At 46.2% G+C, this 26,416-nt stretch overlaps 1 protein-coding gene across 2 annotated transcripts in view; it reads right to left on the bottom strand.

The window, feature by feature from the left end:
- Window positions 1–26,416, bottom strand: part of LOC138488307 (LHFPL tetraspan subfamily member 7 protein-like) — a 941,289-nt gene that overhangs the window by 13,440 nt on the left and 901,433 nt on the right. The window contains exon 3 of one of the 2 annotated variants that reach the window (XR_011274633.1): window positions 24,410–24,623. The exons of the other annotated variant lie outside the window; for it this stretch is intronic. The gene's annotated coding sequence lies outside the window, so the exon portion shown is untranslated. The remainder of the gene's footprint in view (window positions 1–24,409; window positions 24,624–26,416) is intronic. 2 annotated transcript variants of the gene reach the window in all.

Raw genomic sequence — 26,416 nt, 5'->3', positions numbered from 1 at the left:
TCCTCCAAGTGCACGGGGAGTCAGTGGGTGATATGAGAGTGTCCTGACTCTCCGCAGTTGGTTTCTGTGGTATCCGGGGGGGGGGTCTGTGGGGAAACGGAGGCCAGGGGGCACCAGTATATCCTTTGGTGCCTGATGGGTAGCGGACTCTGGGCCGGAGAGGCCTGATTCACGTTCCGGTGGTGGAGGGGGGAACCTCCAGAGCACATGTGCCACAACCGCAGAAAGTGAGGGGTACGCAGATGCACGGGCAGTCAGCCGTGCCCAAGGTGCAGGCTCTCTTCGGAGTGGGGGTCTCGGCGGTAGCTCTCGTTTGTGCCAGATCCTTGCTGCGCGGCGCGTCCTCCAGGGTGTTCAGGTGCAGAGAGTGGCCGCGGCTGTTCCAGCAGTGGTCCCCCAGCACCAGTCACTCTGAGGGCAGGTCTCCGGTCGGGACAGCAGCTCCGTCAGAAGCCTTCACCTCTTTAGTCTGTCTGGTAGCCTAGCTCTTTGCCGTGCATTCCTCGTATCCCAGGGTTGTGGGGATGTGCCGTTCTCAGGAGGCACGGTCGCGGCGCCGTGAGGCCTGCCCTCCGGACTAGAGTGTCCTCCTGCACGTTTGTGCAAGAGAGATTTCACTTTCGGTTTCCTGTGTCTGTGGGGTCTTAGCTTTTTTCTTTAATTCCAGGGGGTTTCGGATTCCGATTTTCTTTGGGATTTCTCCCACACAGAGGGGGAGTATTCCCACAACAGGAATTTGCTTTATTTCCACGGGGGGGGGGGTCCGGAAAATGGGGGCTCAGTCTATCTTTCGGGGCAGTAGTAACGGAGCATGGTTGCCTCTGCCCCCCCTGGTAGCCAATCCTCGTCAGTTGCTTTTGAAGTGGCTTTCATGCTTCTGAAATGGTTGTCTGGTCTTAAGTAGACATAGAGGCAATGACAATGATAGATGCATATTCATTGATAACGTATTGCATATCCGGTATGTAATGTGTAGTTACAATATTCGTAGCAATGTTTCTGTACTATTTATTTCTCATAACAAATTACACTATACAAGAGAGTGTAATAACATTCCTTGTGTGTTCATTAATGAGAAACAAAACAGTAAAGCACATATGTGAAGTGTGGGGCATCTATTTAAAGTACTGCTTACTGACATACTGTATAAGGTGCATGTTGTGATAAGAAAGGGGTTAGTAGAAGGTTTAAGCAGTGGACCATCAATAAAATATATTTGACATTAGTAAATCAGTTTTATGTAGATGAGTCAGAGTAGCCTCCCACTGCAGGGGTGTGCTGCCTACTCTCTCTTCTGATGCACAGTGAGAGGCATATGCCTACCACAGCTGCTGCTGGGTGGGGGTCTAGGACCCTCTCAGAGGGGTGAGGAAAGGCTCTGTGAGGTAAAGGTGATAATAATAATGTCTGATATGCTGACTGCAGATGTATGGATGCTTGCACTATGCAGGTAAGAACTGAAGACCTTGTCCCTTGCTATTCAAGCAAGTCCTCATGTTTTAGGTACTCTCGTGCTCCCCACCTATGACCTTCCTTCGGTAAAATTGACCTCATATATGGAACTCTGTTGCTTTATAGGTAGATCTGTGCTCTATAAATACCTTATATACATGCATAAAAACAAACAATTAATTTAATTTAGTGATCTAGCCCATTTGAGGTTCCTTACATGTAGTTCATTGCACCCATTGCTCTGGTATCTAAACATCGTTCAATTGCCTATTTTTTAAACGTTTAAAACTGTAACACTTCATGACTATGACTACAGTGTATTTATTATACAACGCTAATCACTGGGCTTCACTGATTGGTTACTTTGTGGAAATGCAACTTATCACAAAAGACAGAGCATATTTGTCAGACGGAAATTACATTTGTGTTTCGGGGGCCTTTACTTTTGACACTCTATACTGCCTGCTTTCTTTGATGAAACATCGCATTATTTTGGTACAGTAGGGGAAGCGTTGCAGGACAGAGCAACAAACATTTGGAGGGCTAGAGTAAGAAAAGTTGAGCATTATCCAGGGGAGACCTCGGTGACCCTCAGCTGCCATTTGCTTATCTGGTGCACGTCTTTAACATCAGGAATGTGACTCTATGTCATAGCAGGTTCAAGAACATTTAGGAAAATGGGTCTAAATAGTGAATTGTACAACACTTTTGCCCCTATATAGTGATTCACTAGTAGTTAAACATAACGCAACTGACTTAACATTTGTTAGAAGTGAGGAATAACATACAATGAGCTTTTACGACATATTCTTTGCTTCAAAGAGATGGGAATGCAAAAAGATGGAAATAAATGGGTGTTGGGGTGACTGGGACAGAAGGTATGAGAAGATAACAAACAGACTACCCACAGGAAAGTAAACTGCATAGGCCCACTGGGAAAAATCCAAAGTTCCCTGCAGGCCAGTTCCCCACTGTTGCCAGCTACTTGCATCAGAACCACAGTGTGACAAGGGCCACAGATTGTGTCCAATACGCAAACAAATATGAAAACAGTCCATCATGCTAGCATACGTTCCTGCCTTACAGATTCATTTTCAATCTCCTTCCTGTGTGTCACCTCATACGTTACAAAAGTAGAACTATGTTTCCTTAAGTCAAGTGACTTGTCTATGAAGTATTTTTTCATAGACACTATTTATTTTGGGTTTCTGCATGTAATGTATTTTCTTTGGGTTCATGTTTATGCATATAGTTTAACCTATGTTCATTATTTCCCTTCACTGTCTGGGGTTAATGAGTGTCACTCGCTTCCACTTCATTGTTTAAATATGCGTGGAGAGTCTTCTGACAAATATCTCAGTGGGAGTGTGGACCCACAGTCCCTATACCATGTTGATAATATGTTGGTGTATGGTGCTCGCACTTACAAAGGAAGAGGCTGGTCCTGCTCATGTGAAGACTGAAAACCTCTGCATAGAAGGCTCTTTAACCTTTTTAAAGCTACTATTTGTTGATCAGGCACCTAGTACAGGGATCCTGAATGATGACCTTCTGGGGCTGTTTGACTTCTTTTGACGGGGAATGCTTAGTCCCTCCACTTGTAATGGTCTGATTGGTCTAGGATGAAATGTATTAAGTGATCAGTCATATTTTAGATTATTTTTGGTTACAACATTCTATTTTACGTATGGATTTTCGTTGATTCTATTCCATTACAGATTTGGGGGACACATTTATTCTGATGTTTCATCTGTCGGAATATGTATTTATTTACTAATATAAGGCATTAAACAAAGAGGTTTGATGCTGGTGTTGCTATTCAAAGTAGCTGAAAAATCCACAATATGACATTGAGATCCATCTAATATGTTTCGAAACTTCTATTTGCTGCTGTAATATCCCACACTCTTTGTAAAACTTGGGGTTTCACCCTAAGTAACCAAGGATAATACAGACGTGAACATCTTGCTCACTGTGCCTGAGAGGCTCATCTGCACCTCACTGAGGAGGCCCAACAAGGCAGAAACACGTGTCCGGGATTGCTGATGGTACTCTTGTTCAGAGGAGAATTGCCTAGCATTTTGGTGCTGGACTGCTCGTGTGGGTGGGACCACACTGATATGGAAATTGATATTTCTCCTCTGTGAAGGGTGCAGTGAGATAAAACTTGGTTGTAGAAGTGGTCCTGAGTGGAAGAAATGGCATACAACAGGGTATTTGACCCATGTTCATTCTTAGTAGATGGGCTCCCACACTCTTGTTCAATTTGCTGTAATATCTGCTTTAACTTGAGACTGTTCATTCATGCACCAATAAGGTGTCCTGAGTAATATCTAGTAGAGGGCTATGCTCGCAGGTTAGTGAGTGGTGGTGCTTACTACAATAACCCCACAAACACAATGTTGTGTGATGAAGTGACTTTACCAGAATGGCCAAATGGCTACCAGAGTTTTTTTCCTTCTTTTACACATCAGTTGACTGGAGGAGCAACTTTGCACAGGTTCAATAAGCAACCTGCCCATAGGAAACCATACATGGTGAGGCAGAAAGAAGCAGAAGCCGGTCTGGAGAGAGGTCGGCAGCAGCAGATTAGATCCCAGAGAGAGAGAAGGGCGCAGAGATGAGCCGCCTGAGCCCGAATGTAGTGGAGGAGGCTGAGAGAGCCAATGGTGAGGTGCATACCAGAGGGAAGTGTGTAGTGCTCAGTCGCTGGCCCCTGACAGAAGAGGAGGAGCTGGGGTGGAAAAGAAAAAGCATTGAGACAGCTTGAGCAGGGAGTCCAAGCCATGGCAAAGGGAGAAATACAGCTAAAAACTCCACAAACCAGGAAAAAGTGTACATCTGAAAACATGGCCATGGACGTGATGGAAGACAGGCCCCAGTGAAGAGGATCCAAACAACTGTGGACTATAATCTGGTGCAAATGTGGTCAACAGGTGATGTTCCCAGTGGGAGTTGTTGTTCCATCCCTCTCCAACTGTTACTGGGCCCTATTAAAAGTGCATATGGTACTCTGACAGTCTAAGTAAAGTCGATGAAACAAAGTGTAGATGTAGAAAACAGGTTACGTGCTGGGAGTTGTGGTTCATTCACTCCCCAGTGAATGCTGAGCTGCATAGAGAATGAGAACTTAGTGAAAGGCATATGGCATGCTGAGAATCTGAGCAGTCTCTGAACAAAGTCTGACCCAGAGAAAAATGGAGGGCACTGTCACTCCCCACCTAATGTTAAGCGGCCTAACGAAAGATGACTTAGAGAAGAGCAAAGTTGAGGGAAAGTAAAGAAAATATATAAAAGACCACGTGGTGTCCTGACAGTCTAAATGCACTGCCTCATGGGGTTGTGGTGCTAGCCTGTCCTAATGAATATTCGGTCTAAGGAGAACCAAGCAGCAAATGAGTGTTGCGCTCCTGGCCCAAGTTGACTGATTTGCATATGGCTGGATCCCTTTTGCAATGATGCAGATGGGCTAAAAACAGTGATGTGAAAGGTTGGCCAGAGTAATGCGAGTGATTCAGATTCATTCAAAACCTTCCACCCATCACTCTGTGGTTACAAGTTCACTACCTGAGATGAGCTTCCTGACGAATGATAAACCAAAGTGAATTTAGCAGCAACAGACTGGTGCACTACTACTCCAAGTGTACTAGATGACAGGTGTTGTGATATTACTTTTCCTCGATTAATGTTAAGCCAAAAGAAAACCAAGCAGCAAGAGTGTTGTGCACTACAGGTTTAAGTGCAAAATTTGATGGTCGTTTGGTTCTATTACTGCTCAAAATAAAGTAAACCCACAGAGAACTAGGCAGCGAGAAAGCAGGGTGATACTAGTCCAAGTACACTACCTGATAGGTATTGGGATCCTATCACTCCTTAGCGAATGTTAAGCTCAAATAGAACAAACAACAACTTAGTGATCCACCTGTTTACATTCACTACATGATGGGATTTGTAGTTCTACCACTCTCCAATGAGTTAAGCACAAAGTGAAACAAGCAGCAGGAGAGTGATATGCTGCCTGTCTAACTGCAGAACATGATGGGGTTAAGCCTTTAGAAAATCATGAAGCAGGAGAGGAGTGTGGTGCACCGCCAGTCCATCAACCCTATATGAAGGTTGTGCTTCTGGCACTCCCCAATGACTGGTGAATCCAAAGAGAGCCAAGAACAAGAGTTCAGGGTGTTGCTCGTCCAAGCATACTAACTCATGGGAGTTATGGTTCTGGCACTCCCCACAAATGATGAAACCATAGAGAACCAAGAAGTAACAGTGTGGTGCCCTGGTCATTAAACTCCTCAATGGTTAGGGATCCCAAAGAGAATCAGGATCAAGAGGGCAGTGCGTTCGAGTGTACGTGCACTGCCAAATGGGAGTTGTGGTGTTAAATTTTCCCTCTGGTGTTAAACTTCCCTGTGTGTGGGTGAGTGTGATGAGCACAAACATCCTGGTGTGATACTGTAGGTAGATGGACAATTCCAACTCAATGACCTGACTAGAGAGAACAATCACCCCCTGCCCCCATTCCCCAAAGAGGAATTAGAGGTCAGCCAAAGACTGAGAGAAGTTTCAAGGAAAATTGAAGTATAAAGAAATAACCCATAGATGTATGCCCATGAGATATTGTGAAACTGTTGCAATGTTGTTCTCCTGTGGAATGTGGAACATCAAGATGGAATATGGTCTATGCTAGTAGAGTGGTAGAATGTTTTTGTTTCAGTGACATTACAGTTGGTGATCAAGGTCAGGGTGGATGTGCTGTTTTTTTCTGCTTTGTAACTTGTCAAATAAATGCATGTTAGTGCCTACCTGGAGTGTGTATCGGCTTTATTACAGAAACAATTAGTAATAAGTATTTCGTTAATTTTATAATTTCCATTTGCTGATGTCCTTATAACCAACTCGCCACAAAGCAATCTCCACTTTTGAAAACATCTTATTTACTTCTCCAATCTGAACTATTTGTTTTGTTGAATGCTCTCAGGTTGTTTTACTCCCCTTTAATAGCAATATTACAACACAAACTGTGCTATGTTTCACACAAAGATTTTTGTGAGTTTTAACAGCTTCCATTAGCAAGGATCGACATGGGGTATGCATCTTCCAATATGGTTGCTGGGGGAGATGATCTGCTATTCGTAACTGAATGCTTATCTAGGGCAGCCATCAAACAAGAAAATGTACACAAAAGGTTGATTCATTCTGGTGCTCAGGGTTGTTCAGTTAGTTGATTGACTGTGTCTCATCCTGGGGGATACCAAAGCTTTATAATGGACTGGATGATGTAAGAACAGGGAATACCCAAAGTAACCAATGGTGAGCAATTCAAGCTTGTTTAAGGACTGTGCTCCATCAGTCTGCCTTTGGCTCTGCCTCTTGGTGGTTAAATATGACATTCACTGTCTGTGGGATTTTAGTACTGCCTACACGTCTTTCTTGTCTTGTCCAAGTGGTTGCTCAGTTGTTGCCTGATCCGAAGGTTCACCTGTCTGGGCTCAATGGGCGTTGGCTTCTTGACCACAGTTCAACACCTGAGTAAGGTGGAATCATACTTCGGTAATCCCAGAGATGGCCTGGCACAGCTCCCAAGGTGCTGGTGGCAGACTCTGCCACTGTCTACACCAGGTATAGGTTGACAAATACCCTGTACAATTAACCCCTCTGCACAACTACACTGTCCTCTGGCCTCATCTCTGCTCTTCCCTACTGCTGTTGATCACCCTGGTTCCTCCTCAACAACACACAACAATCCCTGCAGGTCAATCCAACTGCAGTGCTGCCACCTAACTTCTCTGTCATCCGACCGATGAAGTGTGTGTCAGTTGAGGCTTTTGCCACTACTGTCTCTCCTCTTTCTGCCCCTTTGGCTGACTCACACCCTGGCACAGCCTTCTGTGACCTTCATCTCTCTATCTCTAACACTCTGGATGTCCTTGCCCCTCACGAGTATCCACTTGAAGCCCAAATCCAAGTGCAACTCTGGATACGATTCCAACCTTGCAGCCCTTAAACGCAAGTGTAGGGTGGCGGAGAGGAAGTGGAGGGCATCAGGCGCACCCCCTGACAAACTGGCCTGCTACCTGCTCCAAAGGCAGTACAGACTCTCTTTCCTCTCTAAGAAGAGAGCCTACATTCAAGCCCGCCTCTCTGGGGCATCTAACAGCTCAGCCAAAGTTTTCAAAATCTGCAAGGAGTTGGCCAATCCTTCTGCAGTTTCTACCTCTCCTGTTCCATCCCAGGTCATCTGCATGGCATTGGCCTCTCATTTCAATACTAAAACTCAGGACATCCTCTCCATCCTCTCTTCCTCTACCTCTAGCACTCCTGGCCCATCTGAGGCTGTCTACTCCTCCTTTGTCCTCCTTTCCCCTGTTCACCCCTGAAGATGTTTCTTGACAAGTCTGATCTATGATAGTCTTGTCAAAGCAGGTTCTCCCCTGCTCATCCAGAACCATCAAGGACCACATCGACACCCTTGCTCCAACCTTGGCCGATTTCTGCAATCACTCCTTTGCCACTGGAACTTTTCCCTCCCCCTTAAGCACTCTCTTGTGTACCCCCTTCTAAAGAAGCCCTCGGCTGTTCCTTCCTCTCTGGCTAACTATCGCCCGATCTCCATCGCTCCTTTCCTGGGCAAACTCTTGGAAAAGCTGGCCATCTCCCAGCTTAATCTACATACTGAATCTGTTGGTTGCCTCCATAACCACCAGTCTCGCTTCAGAGCTGCCAGAAGTACAGAAACTGCTCGCCTGAACACCTGTGAAGACTTGCTCTCCAATCCTAAGTCTAATCTCCCTTCTGTCCTCATTCTCCTCGATCTATCCTCTGCTCTTGACACAGTCAACCATGCTATCCTGCTCAATCGCCTCTGTGACAACCTTGGTATTACTGATTAGGCCCTGGCCTGGTTGACCTCCTTTCTCACCAACTGACCCACTCAGGTCCGACTGGAATCTTTGCTCCCTTCTATCTCTCTCTCTAGTTGTGGTGTTCCGCAAGGGTCTTACCTCTCTCCCTTGCACCTCTTGCCCACAGCATTGCTACTTTCTGCTCCAATTTTCAATGTTATGTGGATGACACAAAGCTCTCTCTCTGGCTCCCTTCAGCCACATCTGCTTCTTTACTCATACCAGACTGTCTGGCCGCAAATCAGGAATGGTATGCCACCAATGATATCTGTCTTAATGCCAGTGAGATTGAGATCCTCCTCACTGGGACACCCGCTGCCCTCCTTCCCTCTCTCCCTCTTGCCGCCCACTCTGGGCCCTCTTCCTGCTCCTTCCTGTGAGGCTAAGACCCTTGTTGTCATGTTTGACTCCACCCTCTCCTTCTCTCCTCACATTCCTGAGGTCTCTAAGAAGTCAAACTATCAGCTGCACCTCCTCAGAGGCATTCTTCCTTTTCCCACTTTCCCCAGAAGCTCATTGTCTCCAGAGCACTGGTCCTCACTATCTCTACGCTGAACTATTGCAACATCTTCTTTCTAAATCTTCCTGCCTCTACTCTTCGACCTTTACAACCTATCCAGAACAGCACTGCATGACTTGTCCTTGGCCTCAAGCCCAGGGATCGTATCTCTACAGGTCTGAAATCTCTTCAATGGCCCCCTGTTGCTGCAAGGATCAACTTCAAGACCCTCTGCATTGTCCATAAGGCTTTCTGGGGCCTGGAACCGCTCTACCTCCAACTTTCTCTTCAAACATCTTCTTTCTCATGCTCATCCACCTCCAACTCTCTGAGGGTCAGGCACTTCTCCAAGCAGAGAGTTGGGGGCAGATCCATCTCCTCGGCTGGGGCCTCCCTCTGGAACAGCCTCCATGCCTCTCTCAAACTTGAGCAGAACCACCTCCAGTTCCAGAAGCAACTCAAGACCTTCCTTTTCGCTTCCGCTTTCTCTCTTCCTCTCCCCTGCTAATGCACCTGACTGCTCCGTGCACTGGTTACCTGGTCACCCTCTGAACTCGGGCCCAGGCTCCTGCATGTCCAGTTGCCCTTGCACTGCCTCCGGGCTCCCCACCACTTAAGGGTCTGTATCTGCAACCCTACAGCCGCTTCTTTTGCACTTATGAGCCACCCCCTGGATGAACTTGTTAGTTAACTGCACTTCCCCCTTCCCCTCCCCCTGGCACTTCTTACCTTCCCTCTTGTATTGTATTGTGTTGGATGTATATTTATAGAGCCCATACAAAGATGGAAAGGCATCAAGGCGCTAAGGAGTGGATGAGGGAGGCAACTTCAAAAGCCTGCAGGACTAAAACAGATGGGTTTTCAAGCTTTTTCAAAAAGGAAAGTATTCTGGAGTGTTCCGAAGTTCAAGTGGAAGTGCGTTCCAGAGCATGTGGGCATGAACAGTTAAGTATCTTCCTCCAGCTCTGGCCCTGCGAAATCTAGGAATGCTCAATAACGATTGGTTAGCCGAGCGAAGGTGTCTACGTGGATTGTAGGGCACAAGCCTAGATTGTAGAAATTCAGCCCCCTTGTTATGGATGACACAGTGAACAAGGCAAAGGATTTTGAACTTAACTCGACTCCTAATAGGGAGCCAATGAAGACTGTGGAGTAAGTCTTGAGAATGTGTAAGTCTGGGAGCTCCCAGAGCGATGCGAGCAGCTGAGTTTTGGAGAATCTGAAGACGTTGCAATAGAGCCTCAGGTTGGCCTAGATAAATGCCATTAAAATAGTCAAGGGATCCCATAATGGATGTAGTTACAATTTTCATCCTAGCTTCAGATGGAAGAAAGGGTACAACTTTTTAAAATACTTTCAGTTTGATGTATCCAAGCTGGCAAACAGCAGAGATTTGGGCCCCTCTGGAGCCTGAGGACATGACTTTAATCACAAGGCTCTTAACTGCTGGGGTAAGTTCAGGGCATGGGCCGAAGGAGATGGGCCAGTACAGTACTCATAAGACCAAGATTGTCCAGTATTATTAGACCCAACCAGTAAGACCTCTGTTTTGTCTCTGTTGAGCTTAAGCCAGTTGTTGGCCATCCAATTTCCAACGGCGGATAAACAGTCTTTCAGTTTGTGGGAATCGGGGGGTCAGAAAATGGGACATTGAGTCAAAAGAGAAACGGTGTGTCATCAGCATATGAGAAAAAGTGTATGCACTTGTATGATCTGAATTACACCATGTCTAGTAAGATCGTTATTTTGTACTCCCTTTGTTTCCCCTTCATTTTCTTGTCGCACCTAGAAACACTTGTGGCATTTATAAATCGCCTGTACACTTCATATCATATCAAATCATAATCAGGCCCTCTACACACCCTTGTTTTTCAGCCCTCTCCTTCCACTTTCTCTCTTTCAGCCTGATGCTTTCCGACCCTTCTCCTCCTCCTTTTCCTCCCACACTTTTCTCCAATTTCCTCCTTTCCTGTTGTTATTTCTCTCTCTTCCTTCTTGGCTCCTTCTGTCTCTACTGACTTAATTTCCTCCTTCCAATTGTGCCCTTCGCTATCAATCTCCTCCTCTGATGTCCCTTGCTTCTCAGCTTCCTCCACTTCTGTACCTGTTTTTCCTCCTTCATACTCTCACCCTCTGTTCTTCCCCCTCTGCCTACCCTCTCTGTATCTCCCACTCCAGGTATTTCCACTCCTCTCTTCCTTCCTCTTCTGTCTGCTAATCTTCCTTTTCTCCCCTTGTGCTTGATCTCTTTTCTCTCGCTCCACGTTCCTCTCCTCGCCACACTAAATTGCCACGGAATTCTGAGCTATTTTGTACCAGCGTGGACCCGGCCCTGGGAATCGGAACTACTGCACCACGCTTACCTGCATAGCCCAACAAACTCGGTGTGGGAATTGGCTCCCTGAATTCATATTCTTTTAGCAGCCACTCCTGGTTGGTCAGCACATGCCTGGGTGGCTCTGTGGACCAAACTCTTCTGCAGGCCATCCATTATTTTGGCAGTCCCATACTCGTTGCTCTTGTTACCAGCAATCTTCCTCACAGCCATTGTGAGTCCAGTGCTCAATGCCTCCACTATGTCTTCAAACACTCCTCTTCTGAGCTTACAGGCCTGGACAAGGAAATGGGTGACAAATTGCATATTGAACCATTGCTGTATGTTTCACTGTGCTGGGTTGTAGGATCCCACATTCTCTTGCTCCCATGGGGATCCGGCTGCCTTTGCCTGCAATGTGTTGATGATTGTGGGCATGCGACAAGCAGATTCTCAAAGAAAATCCTCAAAGCAGGATAGGCACCCTTTCCTCTGATACTGCCATAGTTCCAGTGAAGGCATGTGCTATATAGGTCCTTTAGGAACAAAGGCTCACAAGCCTGGGTCAGACATAGGGGCTTTGGAAGGTGGGACAGCCGGGCAGTATTGGGGTAACTGGATGAGCACCATATGTTAGAAATGGACTCAGGAGTCTGGTGTCCTCCATTTAACTCCTCTGAGCCTTACATCACGAGAGGGTGGTGGCACCGAGCCTCCTTGGCCACCCAAGTCACATCTATTAACCCCAAACATGGGAGTTCGTCACACTGCATGGACAACAAAACAGCCTGTTTTACCTGGAGAAACAATGACATACAAGGTCTTGCAATGGGGATATGCAATATTTGTGGATCTAGGTACTTGAAAACTAAATTAATCTTTCAGTGGAGCACGTAGTATGTCTACTAAAGCAGTTCATGTGAGCATTCAAAAGACTTGTTTTCGAAACAGCACAAGTACTGAGAAAGAAACAGTTACTCAATGTAGTTACTACTGTACTCCTGGCCCATAGCCCCTTCCTGCCATATTCATACTGATAGGGGTTTGTTGCATGGAGCAGGACCACAACCTTTCTTGAATCGCAAAAGAATACTTTCCATTTGATGTAAGTACACGCCACTGCGTGCTGGCGTAGGGCATGCATGACCAACTTTGACCCTGCTCACCAGCTTCGCCCTTCAGTCCTTTGCCTGCTTGTCGGCTGCTTACTAACTAAATGATTTATGTGGGACCTAGGGTGGGTCATATGGAGGAATGGAAACTGTGGACTAAGAGTACAGTGTCTTCAGCGGGTAACTACTTTTTACTGTTATGTCAAGTCCTCTTTCCTCCATACTTATGTGAGATTTCATTGCATGTAGAAAACTCGGTTGGAGGACACTCTCAACTGGTTAGAGGAGAGATTGTGCAGCCTGTACAAACCTAGCGTCAGATCTCTAGTTGCACTCAAAGCTGGAGAGAAGTGAATCGTTAACCTTAGAAATCACTGCCTGCCAGTAGTGTGCAACTACCAAGCATCCACATAGCATGTGCCAGGTCCCTGCCAGCCCAATCCCACATCTGGGACAATCCTGACTTAAGGTGTTATTCATTGCATGCAGTTTGACTGGGGTCACATAAACCCAATGTAAAACGTTACATTGAATAAGTTTGAACCTGGCGTTCCTCAAGACTTTCCTGACTTTTCCCCATATTTTTACTGATTCAGTCCCCGTAATGTAGTCTGCCATATCCTCCTGTCACATACTCTTGACTGCCAGCTCCCTTGAGAGAAATGCATCCCGTATTGCCTGGTAAATTTGGGAAATCTTAGCCACCCTCCCTCCTGTGTGAATAGCACCTGCATCAGCAGGCTCAGACTTGGCTCCTCTGGAATATCTTTCCATATGGCAGCCAATCGTCTGGTCACCGTCCCATATGTAAGGAACTGCCCATTTGAGATACCATATCGAACCCTTCACTCCTCAAAAGACATCAGTGTCCCACCCTCAAACAAATCCCCCACCGTCAACACCCTCTGTCCTGCAGACCAGAGAACCCCACCTGCCCTATCGCCGCCAAAAGTCTCGGGTCCACACTAAATGGCATGTCAGCGCTAAATGGCCCTGTCACCTGCAGCTTCCCTAGAAGCTTCTTCCAAGTTGCCCGTACCACTTGAAATACATTAGTGGCCCCTTTCCCTCTTACCGTGCCCCAGAACCGGTCTTTCACTTTCCGATGAGCCAGGAAGGCTTCCAGCAGGCCTGTCAGCAATTCCCCCCTCGTGTCTGACCACACTAATATCACCTGCAAATGTGAAGCCATGAAGTACCACTCGTAGTTTGGCAGATTGAGGACCCCCTACAGGCGTGGAAACCACAAAGTCACCAGCGAGAACCTCCTCCTACCCGCATTCCACAACATTTCACCAACCTGTTAATCCAACATCTTAAAAAAACACCTTCTTCATGCCTTAAGGGATATTGGTGAAGTAGTAAAGAAGCCTTGGAAGTATGATCATTTTATACAGCACTACCTTCCCCATCAGTGATATAGGTAGCTTTTTCCAAAATTGGACTGTGTCCCCTATTCCCAACAACACCGAGCCCGTATTATACACAAATGTGTCCTCTACCCAACGTCCACGGCAGTGATACACAATTGTTTGTCCTCCATCTCGCCATCGGCCTATTGTATAAGAGCTGTAAGCACTGGCAAATGTTGTTACCAAATCCAAAGGCCCCTAGAACCCTTAGCAGTCATTCCTACTCCAGAGAGTCAAATGCCTCCATTGAATCAAAGGAAGCCAGTACCATCTCCCCTTTAGAAGCTTTAATCTGTTCCATTACATGATGCAAGCGGCATAAATTCATCATAGTATTTTGTCCCCCTATAAATCTGCACTGGTCGGGGTGTACCAATCCTGGACAATCTGGTAGCCAGCCAATTACCTAATATTTTTGCATCAACATTTAATAATGAAATAGGGTGGTAGGATGTGCAGTCCATGGGGTCTTTCCATTCCTTTAACAGGACAGAAATAACCACCTACCTCATTGAGCCTGGGAGAACACCTGACTCAAAGTCCTCATCGTACACTTTCTTAAGTCGGGGACTAGGAGATCAGCATACTTGCAATAAAACTCACCTGGGAAGCCATCCCTGCCAGGTGACCTAACTTCCGCATGGATTGAAGCACACCGTTTATGTCAGATTCCTCAATAAACCCCTCCAGCCTCTCCCTAAGGCCCCTGGCCAGGAACGGCAGCTGAATCAAGTTCAGCAATTCATCCGCATCTGCTGCAGAGTATTTGCCCTCACTAGTGCACAGTGATTGATAGAACATTCTAAATGCCTCATTAATACCCTCGTGAGAGTACGGACAAGGTCTCCAGAATCCGGTCTAATCTGTGTTATAGTATGCCCAGGTTGCTCCCGACAGATCAACCAGGCTAACAGCCTCCCAGCCTTATCCCCTTCACCATGAATACGCACAACCTGCCGACTCCTATCAAACTTCGATAATGAGTCTCATCATGGGTTGGGCAGTGCAGTAAAAATGTGGCGGGAACGCTATTATAGCCACATTACAGCTGCATTACAGGAAACTAGGAGGATTCACCTCCAACTCTGAGCTGGAGGTAAATCCGCCAACTTTCGACCCATTTTCGGCACAATTACTGCAGCAAAATTACCACTGCGTTAATCGCACTGAAAATGCCCCATTGAGTCCTATGGACTAAAAAAAGGGGACTTACACCACTACCGCAACTTGGGATCCAGTGCTAATAATGCTAGACCAAGTTGCGGTAACAGTAATTGCATTGGGCGGTATCCCGGCTGATTTACCGCTAGGATATTGCCCAACTAATAAAGAGCCCCAATGAGTCATGCGCTGGGAAATGAGCACCCTTGCCAATTCTACCCCTGTCCGCTGCCCCTCCACCATGTCTTTCTCCAGTTCTGACACTGTCACCTCTGTCTTCTGCAGTGTCTCCTGCAGTGTCCTTCTAACTCTGGTTTGGATATACAGACCCATCTGATCGTAACCTTGAAGGCATCCCACAGGGTCCCTGCTTCCTTCACAGATCCGTAATTAATGTCAAAAAACGTAATAATCTCCTCCCATAACGTGTCCCCGAATGCCATGTCCTCCAAGGCTGTAGCAGGTAGGCGCCATAGCTGCATTGGTGACCTCCGCTGCAATCCCTCCAATTGCGTTACCAAGGGCAAGTGATTGGAAATGACTCTCCCCAAGTATTCCGTATTACCAAAAGCATGAAAATGCTCTGCCCCCACAAATATATAATCGAGACAGTAGTAGGAACCGTGCACTCCTGAAAAAATAGGAAATTGCCCCGCTCCTGTCCATGCGACTCTCGCCACAGCTCCACCAAATCCAGGTCCCCAACTATCCTCCGCATTGACGACGATGCCTGCTGCTTCAGTAGACCCGTCTTCCCTGTACTATCCAATTTCAGGTCCAGGAGACAGTTGAAATTCCCATGGCCACATATGAACAGCCCCTGCCAGTGCCTCCCCACACCATGATCAATACCGACAGGAAGTAATCTTTATCATCCACGTTTTGTGCATAGGAGTTGACCACTCAGAGATCCCTCCCCTCCAATGTACCAATGAGCACCACCGTCCTTATCCACCTGCACAGGCCATCCAGGCCTCGCAGTTCTGGACCCTTCTAGCATATGATGAGTAGGATGTCACCATTACCGTCCCCGCCACCGCCTCAAGTCCAAATCCTTTCACACCATGTGGGTCTCTTGCAGCATGGCCAGCTGAACCCCATGTTGCCTCAGGAACTCTCTCACTCACAGGCAATTAAGCCGGTTGCCTAAATCTCAGACATTCCAAGTCCCAATCTTCAGGCAATCACCCCCCATGCTGGATCAGCAATAAGTCCATCCTCACAAATCCCCCCCGATCTTGCATCCAAACTGTACCGTGAAAACTGTCTCAGTCTGCACTGCAAGCCAAACTACAAACCCCATCGAACTGAGCAAACGTGCCCCAACTATCTGCTTGACTAACCAATTCAACAGTAATCCTCCAAACTGCCCACCCTCCCTCCCTAAATCCAACCACCTCCCCCTCCCAATTTCGTATTGCCCACCTCATAGTAACCAATCTTTTGGGACACCTGCAGGATAGCATCCCTGTCCCTAAAATTCAGAATTTTGGCTACTATCGCCCTCAGTGGCCCCCCATGTGGCGGTGTCCTACTCGTCACCCTTTGCACCCGTTCAACTGGAAAGAATTTATAGTCCCTTCACATGTGAAGTCTCTAGGATAAGATGTTCTACAAATAGCTCCACGCTGGGCCCTTCCTCCATCTCGGGGACCCCTACCAACCGAATTATGCAACGCCTGCAACAAACTTCGGCATCCTCCGCTCTTGCCTCCAATGTCCTAGTTGCTCCCACCAGGCCTGCTACCTGGTTCTTGAATGTTGCAGGTCATCCTCCACCATACTCCATCTCTGTTCCACTTCTCTGACCCTTTCATGCAACTTCCGCTGGTCTGCCCTGACATGGGACACATCCACCCCCACTTCTTTAATACCCCCCTCAAGGAAAGCTTTGGTGACTTTGATGGGCTCCATTAGGGCATCCAGGATCACTCCTTCCGGACCCCCACAGCAAAGCCCTCTGACAGTTGGCCTGCCTCCTTATGCTTCTATTGTCTGCATTTGGGGTCTGCGCACTTGTCCATCCCCTGTTAGCCTTTTACCATTGTCACCAGTGCTGACCGGCCTGGCCCTCAGACCAGTGCCCCCCAGCAATCTGAAATCTCCTCCCTCTTCTGAAATGTGGGGTAAGAAAACCCACCTCTCCCCCCGGAGCTTCTACTTTAGGGGGACCACACCCCACCTCCTTCCAGCATTCCCCCTAGCTCCTTACTTTGATCAACATGGTGAGATGTGTCCAAGGGTTCTTAGATGTACAGCCCCCACTCCACTGCACTGCTCCTGGGGTCCCCAGACAGGCTTCCCCACCAGGCCTCAGGGCACTCAACTCTCTCACCAGAGCTCTTAACTCGGGGCTACCTCACCACTCTATCTCCCCTGACCCCAGGGGAGATGTGGCCGGTGATTCCAAAAATGAAGAGGCAATGCTCTGCTCTGCCTCTCTTCGAAAGCCAAGACCAGGACTCCTAGGCCATTATCCTTTTCTAGGCCTCCAATCCACCAGCTGAGACCACTGCAGATTCCTTCACAACCTCTTAACTGTAGGGGCTCCTCGCACTGATCGCTACTATTTGCTGTTGTACCGGGGAGTGTGTGCCCTGGGCCCCCCCTGAGTGTCGGACCTCTCGGAGTTCTGCATTCCACAAGTTGTACTCGCTCTGTGGCCGCCTCGGGCCGGACGCTGCTGCTCCAACCTCTTCCTCACTGGCAAGCGCTGCATCTCTCGTCTGCCTGCCAGGGCACATCCACACACATCGGCTGCTCCCCTGATGGGTGCTCGCTCCTTTTTTTCGTTGCGTCCATGTGTCGGCTTACAAGTTGCCCCTTCTCCACGATCCAGGATTCATGAATGTGCCCTCCTCGGCAGCCCAGGCTCTCCGGGTCAGCCCCAGCAGCTCTCTCCTGTGTCAGTGGCCATTATGAAACCTTGGGTCTCCTGCTGCCAGCGAGACCCAGCGTTCCCCACCAGAGCTTCACCCCACAAGATCATGCCCCTAAGGTCCTCCAGGCCAGTGCCAGGGCTTAGTCCTGGGCCATGAATTTCATCCAAAAAGGCAGGATTTAGACAGGCGGCTGGGAGCTCCGGATAGCTGTGTGCTCATGCTCCGGCTGCTGGCCACGTCCCTGGATGATATAGGTTTGAAAGGCTTATGTGCCTGAGCGAAGTCCGATATATGATTAGGTCTCTTGATCGCAGGATACAACTTAAGTAAGTCTTCCAAATGTCTTCTCACTACTGGGTTAGATGTTGAGAAGGACATATCATGTGAGTTACAGTAGGCTCCAAAGGCTGCCAGATAAGAGTAGCAGGACACAACCAAAATATGGGAAGCTGCCAGATTGGAAACGAAAGAAAGAAAGAACGTAGTTTACTGAAAGAAAAGTGGAATGATGCAGTGGTGCACTGCCCGGTGCCATCAACTTACTATGTACAGGGGCTCGTGAATTATTTCCTAGCTTCCTTTATGATGTCCATGTTGTCTGGAAAATGCCTACATGTCCCCTTGCTAGCTCTTCGGCAACCAGGCTGCAATCCTCATTAATTGAAGGGAAGCATGGAGGGTCCTGCCCATTTGTTGGTGAAGGAGATTATGACAGTTCAGCAATTGAATGAGACCGTCTAAGCGTAGCCTCATCAGGTTTGAGAACCAAAAACGAGTTGGCCAGAACAGAGCTATTAAGATGAGAGTGGAGTTCTTGGTCTCCTCAAACTTCAGAAGAACTCTTGGAATCGAACTGATGAGAGAATATAGCACCGGTACATACCCCTCGAATTCTGACTATCGCCTTTGTGGGCCACAAAGAGAGGCATCCTCTGGTTGTGAATGTCTCAAATAGATCCACCATAGAGGTGAAAGAATGTAATGAGCACTGTCTGGTTGACCCCCCATTTGTAAATGTAATGTGTCAATCTGCTCATTTGTTCTGCCTCTGTGCTGAGAATTCCCGAGAGGTGTACTGCTTTGAAAGAGATCTCTTGGTAAACGGTCCACTCCCAGATTGAAGCCACGAGGCAGCAGAAGGGAGTAGACTTGGTGCCACCCAGTAAGTTGAACTGTCAGTTGGAATCAGACCGCTCATTTGTTTAGCCTCTGTGTTGAGAATTCCCCGGAAAGGTACTGCTTTGACAGATACAGAGACACTGAGCAGACTATCCCAATTCAACCAAGAATGCTAATTACACACCTCAGTGCTACAGGCTGTCTTCCTGTTTTGAGGCATACCGCTAGGCTTGTTTTCTCATAGAGCAATGCAAACCGCAGGTCCTTTGCTTCAAGATAGGGTCTGGCCATCTTTCACAGGAGCATGCATTTCAGATACTCTAGTGCTAATGGAGTCTGTACGTGTTTCCTCCCATTCTCCTTAACCAGAGACTAATCTCCAATTGGGCTTCCATGCACCGTGCATCTCTGATCCCCAAACCTCTATACTGGCTAGTCAAGAAGTGGTTCTCAAACCTGATGCTGCTCACATAGGAAGGGCTGATGTATCTCCTAGTCTTTCCAGAGATTCTTTCGTAACATGGACAGAGGGGGCATCTCCCATCCCCACAATCACTTAGCTTGGTAGCTGGTTCCTTAAGAGTTGACATTAGGTCATTTGAGTCTTTCGCAGGACAATTTAAAGCTCATTTAGGCAACTTGGAAGCCTTCCAAGCGCTGTCAGTACCAAAGGAGATGCCATAATAAAAGAAAAAACGTCAACCCTTTAAGGTGCTCCCTTGATCAAGTGCTTTCTTTTTTGTTGCATTTAGCTACTCTGGTATACAAGTTGAATCTTGAAAGATGTATTGCGCCATGATAGGTGCATACAGGAGCTCTGCATGAATGTTGTTTTTTTTATCGTCCAACCTGGTTGTTTGATGCTATTTTGAGGGTCTTCTGAGGAGGTACTCCCCCCAGATAGAGCACCTCACCCTGTGTGGGATTTGAACTTGATCCTGGTGGCTATCTCACACAAACCATTTGAGCTCATGGCCTTGTCAGATATGACATTTGTCACCTGGAAAATGGCTTTCTTAGTGGCTGTTAAATTTTCCAGATGCAACAGTGAAATTCAATCACTGCTGGCCTCTGAATCCTACACTACCTTCAATAAGGACAAATTAGTCATTTATTTATTTATTTAAATATTTTAATTCTTGTAACACGCCAACATGCCCGTAGGCCTCAGGGCACACATAGAAACTTAACAGGACAGACAAACATATAGAGTAACCAGTATAGAGCAGAGAAGGAGATAAGTCAAAGAATTTATTCCATGTTGAAAAAGTATGTTTTTACGGCGCGTTTGAATACGGTGTAGTTCTGTATCTGCCGCATCTGGGCTGGAAGTTTATTCCATAGTAGAGGTCCCTGTGCGTCAAGAGTAGTACCTCCAAATTTAGCTGTCCTAGTTTTTGACTGTTTGAGAATAATAGCCGAGGATGACTGAAGGTTCCTGACGTTTGGCTTAATGCTTATGCGGTCTGACAGGTAGGTGGGACTGCTGAGACTAAGGCATTTATGGGTCGTGGTTAATATCTTATGGGTTATCCGATGTTTGACAGGGAGCCAATGAAGTTTTTTCCTGAAATTGCAAATGTGTGTGCGACGGGACTGAATGAAAATATTGCGCAAAGCATTGTTCTGAGCCACTTGTAATGATTGGATATTGAGAGCTGTGGTGCCCGCAAGGAGGCTGTTACAGTAATCCAGTTTAGAATTAATTAGTGCGGTGGAAAGAAGAGCGCAGTTCTCTTGTGACATGAATGGGCGAATGTACCCTATTCTCTTATTTATGAGACCACAGCTTGATTTAATGCTGGAAACGTGAAATTTCATTGACAGATCTTCGTCGAGAACAACTCCCAAAGTCTTGACCTTCTTCTGGACGAGAATGGTGTTGTCAGCAATATGGAAGCTAGCATAGTCGGGATCTAGTTTCGCCCTAATGTTTTTAGATGCCACGATGAGGATTTCAGTTTTTTTATCATTAAGGGCAAGAGAGTTGCAGGCCATCCAATCTTGTATAGCTTTATATATTTTGTTGATGGTTGCAGAATCGCTGCTATATAGGCCACTCAGCTGTATAACCACCTGAGTGTCATCGGCGTAGTTCGTATATTCTACGCCTAGTTTGTTTAAGAGGTCAAGAAGGGGACGAATATATAGATTGAAGAGCAAGGGCGAAAGACAGGAGCCCTGCGGAACTCCGCATGTCTGAGAAATTGGAGCAGATTGGCTATCGCCCACGAAAACTCTTACCATTCTGGGACCCAGAAAGGAGGCAATCCATCTGGATGCATTTGCGGAGCACTTGGCGACCTCTCCGAGCCTTGACACCAGTAAGCTGTGATCAACTAGGTCAATGGCTGCGGAGAGGTCAAGTAACATGAGCAGGGCAGCTTGATTATTATCAGCTATGCTAGCTAAGGTAGATTTGAGATCTAGCATAGCTGTCTCAGTCCTGTGACGTGCCCTATAGCCCGACTGATGGGTGCCCAGGATATTATATTTTTCGACATGGGCCTGTAGCTGTAAGTAGGCCAGTTTATCGATTATTTTAAGAACATAAGGCACGTTGGTAATGGGCCTGTAATTGTCGTTATTCGCTGGATCGAGGTTCTCCTTTTTCAACAAGGGTGTGATCCATGCCAACTTTAACAGTTCCGACACCAGACCCTCATCAAAAGAGAGATTAACCAGTTTAGTGATCCATGGAACCAGAGTTCTAAAGACTCTTTAAGAGTGCTTGTGGGACAGTCATCCGCAGGACAGGACGTGTCTTTGAGGTCTTTTATGATTTTAAATACTTCATCTTCAGTATAGTGTTTAAAGGAGAATTGAGGAATATCGTTTTCAGAGTTGCTGGGCGAAGTGGTGTCAGTAATGTTTTGCATGGATGTTACATTGCCTAGGGCTTTTTTTATTTTTTCCTTGTGAAAGTCAATCTTGAGTGAAAAAGCTTCATGAATACTCTGACACCATTTATTGTCCTTGATAATGTTGTGAGTGATTAGGGGCTGACTTTGGAATTCTGCTAGGATTTTAAAAAGCTCCCCTGTATTAGATTGAGCATTCACTATTCTTGCATTGTAATGAGTGGCCTTTGCTTCTGTGATGAGTTTTTTATAATTAAGGATGGATTTTTTGTAATTAGCTTGTGTATTGTCGTTAGGAGCCTTCCTCCAGGCTCTTTCGAGTGCTCTTTTTTCTTGTCTGGCTACAAGAATTTCATTGGTGAACCAGGTGTTCTTTATGGTTTCAGTCTTTATTGTCTTCATTTTCAGTGGGGCAAGATCGTTTACTGTTTCTTTGATGTTGTTAGACAAGTGGTTGATAAGTTCAGAGGATACCGTGAAGTTATCGAGGGGTTGAAGTTTAGAAGACAGCAGTGTGGTAAAATTAGAAGCTTTTAGATTCTTCAGATTGCGAGACATTTTCTGTATACGTAGGTGGGCGTTGGGTTTTAGAGGAGGGGATGGTAGTGAAATCTTGGCTTGAATAAGAAAATGGTCAGACCAGATGCATAGTGTGGCTGAAATATTAGAAATATTGGCATTTTGGGACAGAAGCCAATCCAGAGTGTGACCCCTATTTTGCTTAGGAGACTTCATCCACTGAGTAAGGCCAAGAGAGGTGATGGTATCCATCAGCTTAGTGCCTGCTTTGTCCTGCTGGTTGTTAGCCCAGTGATTGAAATCACCCATAATGATAATTGGGCCTTTAGTGGTACAGATCTGGGCCAGTAGATCGCTTAACTGTTCTTCGAATAGGGGCATGGTTTTAGGTGGGCAATAGATTGTTAGTATATTTAGAGTGGTGTGTGGGGAGGTTTTTATTTTCACCCATAAACTCTCGCAGCCTTCCGGAGAGGTATGGGGAATCTCATAACATTCGAGGCTTGATATACACATCAGAGCCACTCCACCACCTTTCCCCAGCAAACGATCAGCTCTGAAAAGAGTGTAGTCGTCGGGCGTGGAAAGAGTAGCTTGGGTGCTAAGCTCAGGGTTGAGCCATGTTTCAGTTATGCCAAAGAAGTCGGGCTTGAGCTCTTTAGTTAGGTCTGAGATTTCCACACCCTGCTTGTATAGCGAGCGCGTGTTAAGAAGGGAGAGAGAGAGCACCAACAAGGGTGCAATCTTGGAGTTCAAATTTGACTTGCACAGTGTTTTCTTTAAGCACATGATAAAGCAAAGCGACGTGCATAAACAACTTACTTAGAGGAGGAGGCGTCTGCTGGACGCAGAGTTTGCCCACGAGCCGGCGAGCTGCGGCGATGACCGGTGAAGACCGAAGCGACCCAGAAGCGCCGGCGCTGAAGCGCCTGAACAATCAAGAAGAACCCTAGGGGTTCTGGGAAATGTAATTCGAGAAAACTACTTCCAGTTCCTTGCAGACCTGAGAGTGCTTTGCTCTCTGCCACTCACACACGCAGTCATACAGTGTGTTACCTACTGACACTGGTAAGTTACACAAAGAAATTCCTGAACAGTAGAAATCCAGGGAATCAAAAATAAAGTCGACCTAGAAGCCGTGCGCAGCGTGATGACACGTGCAGTGCAGACAGGTAAAAATGCTAATGGCAACAACAGTACCTGAAAAGAAAGATGAACTGCAGTCCAGCCAATATATGAGGTGCGTGGCGTGACCGGTGAAGACTTACTCATCCTAAATTTCTTCTGAAAGTGCTATCTTCATTACACATCAACCAAGACATATTGCTAGCTGTGTTTTTTCCCAAACTCTCACTCCCAAGCAGAATGTGTTTTGCACTGCCTTGACATTAGGAGGGCACTAAATTATATATGGACAGGAAGGTTGACTACCTCTTCTATACATATAAAACAGCAAAACCAGGCACTTCAACCTCCAAAGCATTCATTGCCCACTGGATAGTGGTGTGCATTATGGAAACCTAATTCCTTCAGACGATATCCATTCCAAAGGTCTACATGCTCATGCAGTCAAGAACAAAGCATCAGCTGTAGCTTTTCAAAGACATGTTCCATGGGACATCATTGCGAAGGCAGCAGCGCAGGCCTCATTTTCCACTTTCTGCAAGCATTACTGCATGAACATATGTAGCAGAACTGATGCTGGGTTCAGTCAGGCAGTCATGTAGAACCTCCTTTTTTGGATTATTCTTGCCTCGCAGAGAGTTTCTGCTTGGCACTCAGACCCGGCTCTAGGAATGTTAATCTGGGTGGGCCAGTTTTGTGATAAGCGGGGCCCAATTTCAATTGTGTGTGGGTGTATGAGTACCCTAAACAAAGGGCTGGCATTAATCCAGATTTCCCAGATCTCTGATCCAGAATAAAAGGTCTTCCCAGATCCAGACAAAAATACATTTGCACCACTCTATAAAAAAAACAGTACAGAGCACAAGAGAAACAAGGAAAATAGTGTTGCATCATCTCCCTATCTTCCACTGCCATCTGCTCTCCCCTTTCTATTATATACAGTTATCCACTTCCCCTTCACCTTTCACCTCCCCAGTCACCTTCCTTCAGCTCCCTCTGACCACCATTCCCATTTACCTCCAACCCCACCTACCCCAGAAACACCCACCGTGACTTTCTTGTCCTGGCTTAGGAGAATCAAGGGTGATGCTGCTTCCACCTCTGCGAGAACTGAGCAGCAAGGCTGGCAGTCTTTGTTCCATCTCAGACGGTCTGCGCTCAACAACGCCACCCTGGATACCATGGCTTCTCCCAGCAGGCCCCGAAGGAGGTGCTTGTGGTCCCGCCATCTTGTTGTAAAAGACAGTCCCCCCTCCAGAATACTGTAGCAAGGAATAGGACATCTTGTTTCTTACAAAACTACATTTCGAAATACAACATTTTATTTTTTTGTTGCATTTTTTAAGAACATTTTAATTAAGTTGAGTGCACGAGGGAGTGCTAGCATGCAGGAGAGAGAGCCAGGGTTAGGGGTTGGTGGTGGGAACAGGAGGCAGACAGTGCAGGTTGAGGGGTTTCCAGCTTCCTGGTATTGCTCCCGGTGGGGCTTGGCAGGGAGGAAAGGCCCTTGCTCCCCTGTTATGCCCCTGTACATCATTGTCTGCTACATACTGTTTACATAATGGTTATAAAATATGCAATTGTCCATGATTTGCTATTGAATTTCACAATTTTGTTCAATACATGTTCCTGATATTTTCAAAGAAAGGTGTGTGTGTTCTTGGCAGGTCCTTACACATGCCCTGCCCATCTATTAAACTGTGAGTGAGGCTTTTTTTTAAATAGCTTTTACTGTGAACTGAATCACATCTCGAGGCACCTAATTTTGACAGGTAAGGGACAGTGTAATGAAATGACTTGCCCAGGATTATACACTTTGGTTAAGCGGTAATGCCAGAATTTGAGACAAGCTTGACATTTAGATACTTGACCATGCATCTTCCAAGCTCAAGTTGGTACAAGTATGTGTTGAAGTTTGGTTTTGAATATCTAAAATAATACTTAATTTTACACAATTACTTTAAAAAGTCACATGATAAACCAACCTGACAATGTCTTCATTGTGGAAACGTGTTGATGAAAAAGAGTAAGGGAATCATTTTGATTTAAATCATAAATTGCACTACTCTTGTTTACAGTTGTTTACAAAAGGGCCTCTCCATGCAATAGTAATTGTTTGCACCAAGTACTGATAAATTAAAGCATAAAACACTGGTAAATGTCGCCTTTGATCTTCACTTTTCCACTATATGTCTGGAAAAGAGTAAATCCCTCTGACAATTAACGATTGTGGGAGCCATCCACAATGGTTTCTTTTGGAATCTGCCTGCATTTACCAGTGTGTAAAAGTCAGGCAGATTCCGTAGGAATCCATTGGTTTTGCACGAACATAAACATACATGCTGGTTGAAAACCAATCAGATTTGGCAGGGGGACCTGTAAGAGCAGGCAAACTTCTTATGTCCAATCTGCTCTCCAACTTCGCCTGCCACATCATAAAAAGTCCTGCAGTACATAAAAAGTGGTGATAAATGCTTTTAGCGCCACGTTTCCCTCTCCGCTTGACTTGGAAAATGACCCGCTATGATTGTAGTTTTATTTTCCCCATCCTGAGTGTAAGCCTAAAAGCTCCAGCATGGAAATTAATGAGAATTTAAAAGAAATCTAATAAGACACAAAGTGAAATGAAATGCATGACAAGGGCATTGTTTCACACAACTTGTTCTGCTTCTCCTTAATTTCTAATCACACAACAGTCACACACATAATTTTAAGAAAAAGGTGCCACAACAATGGTCACTGCCAGTAACCATTTCGCATCTCTTATCACTTCCTCTTGTAAATAATTTTCCTCTGAGACACATTAAAAGTATAAGTCCTCACTGGGGGGGCCTGTGTATCCCTGGCTGTTTGTGTTTGAGGGGAGAGAGACAGAGCAGAGGGAACGGTCCAAATATTAAATCCATCTCTGATTGCACTCTTTAGGACATATTTAAATACTGTTTCTCAGTTTTAAAAGATGTACACCTTTTATACTTTGCCCACAACATTAAAGAAAATGCTCTTCTCTTGTGTTATTTTCTAGATGTTCATGATTAATCTTCTGAGAGGCAAA

The sequence above is a fragment of the Ambystoma mexicanum genome, chromosome 9 (genome assembly GCF_040938575.1).
Source record: "Ambystoma mexicanum isolate Mex_15411 chromosome 9, UKY_AmexF1_1, whole genome shotgun sequence".
NCBI lineage: Eukaryota > Metazoa > Chordata > Amphibia > Caudata > Ambystomatidae > Ambystoma > Ambystoma mexicanum.
Note: the sequence above shows the minus strand (reverse complement) of the source record. Positions and strands in the feature narration are given on the sequence as shown.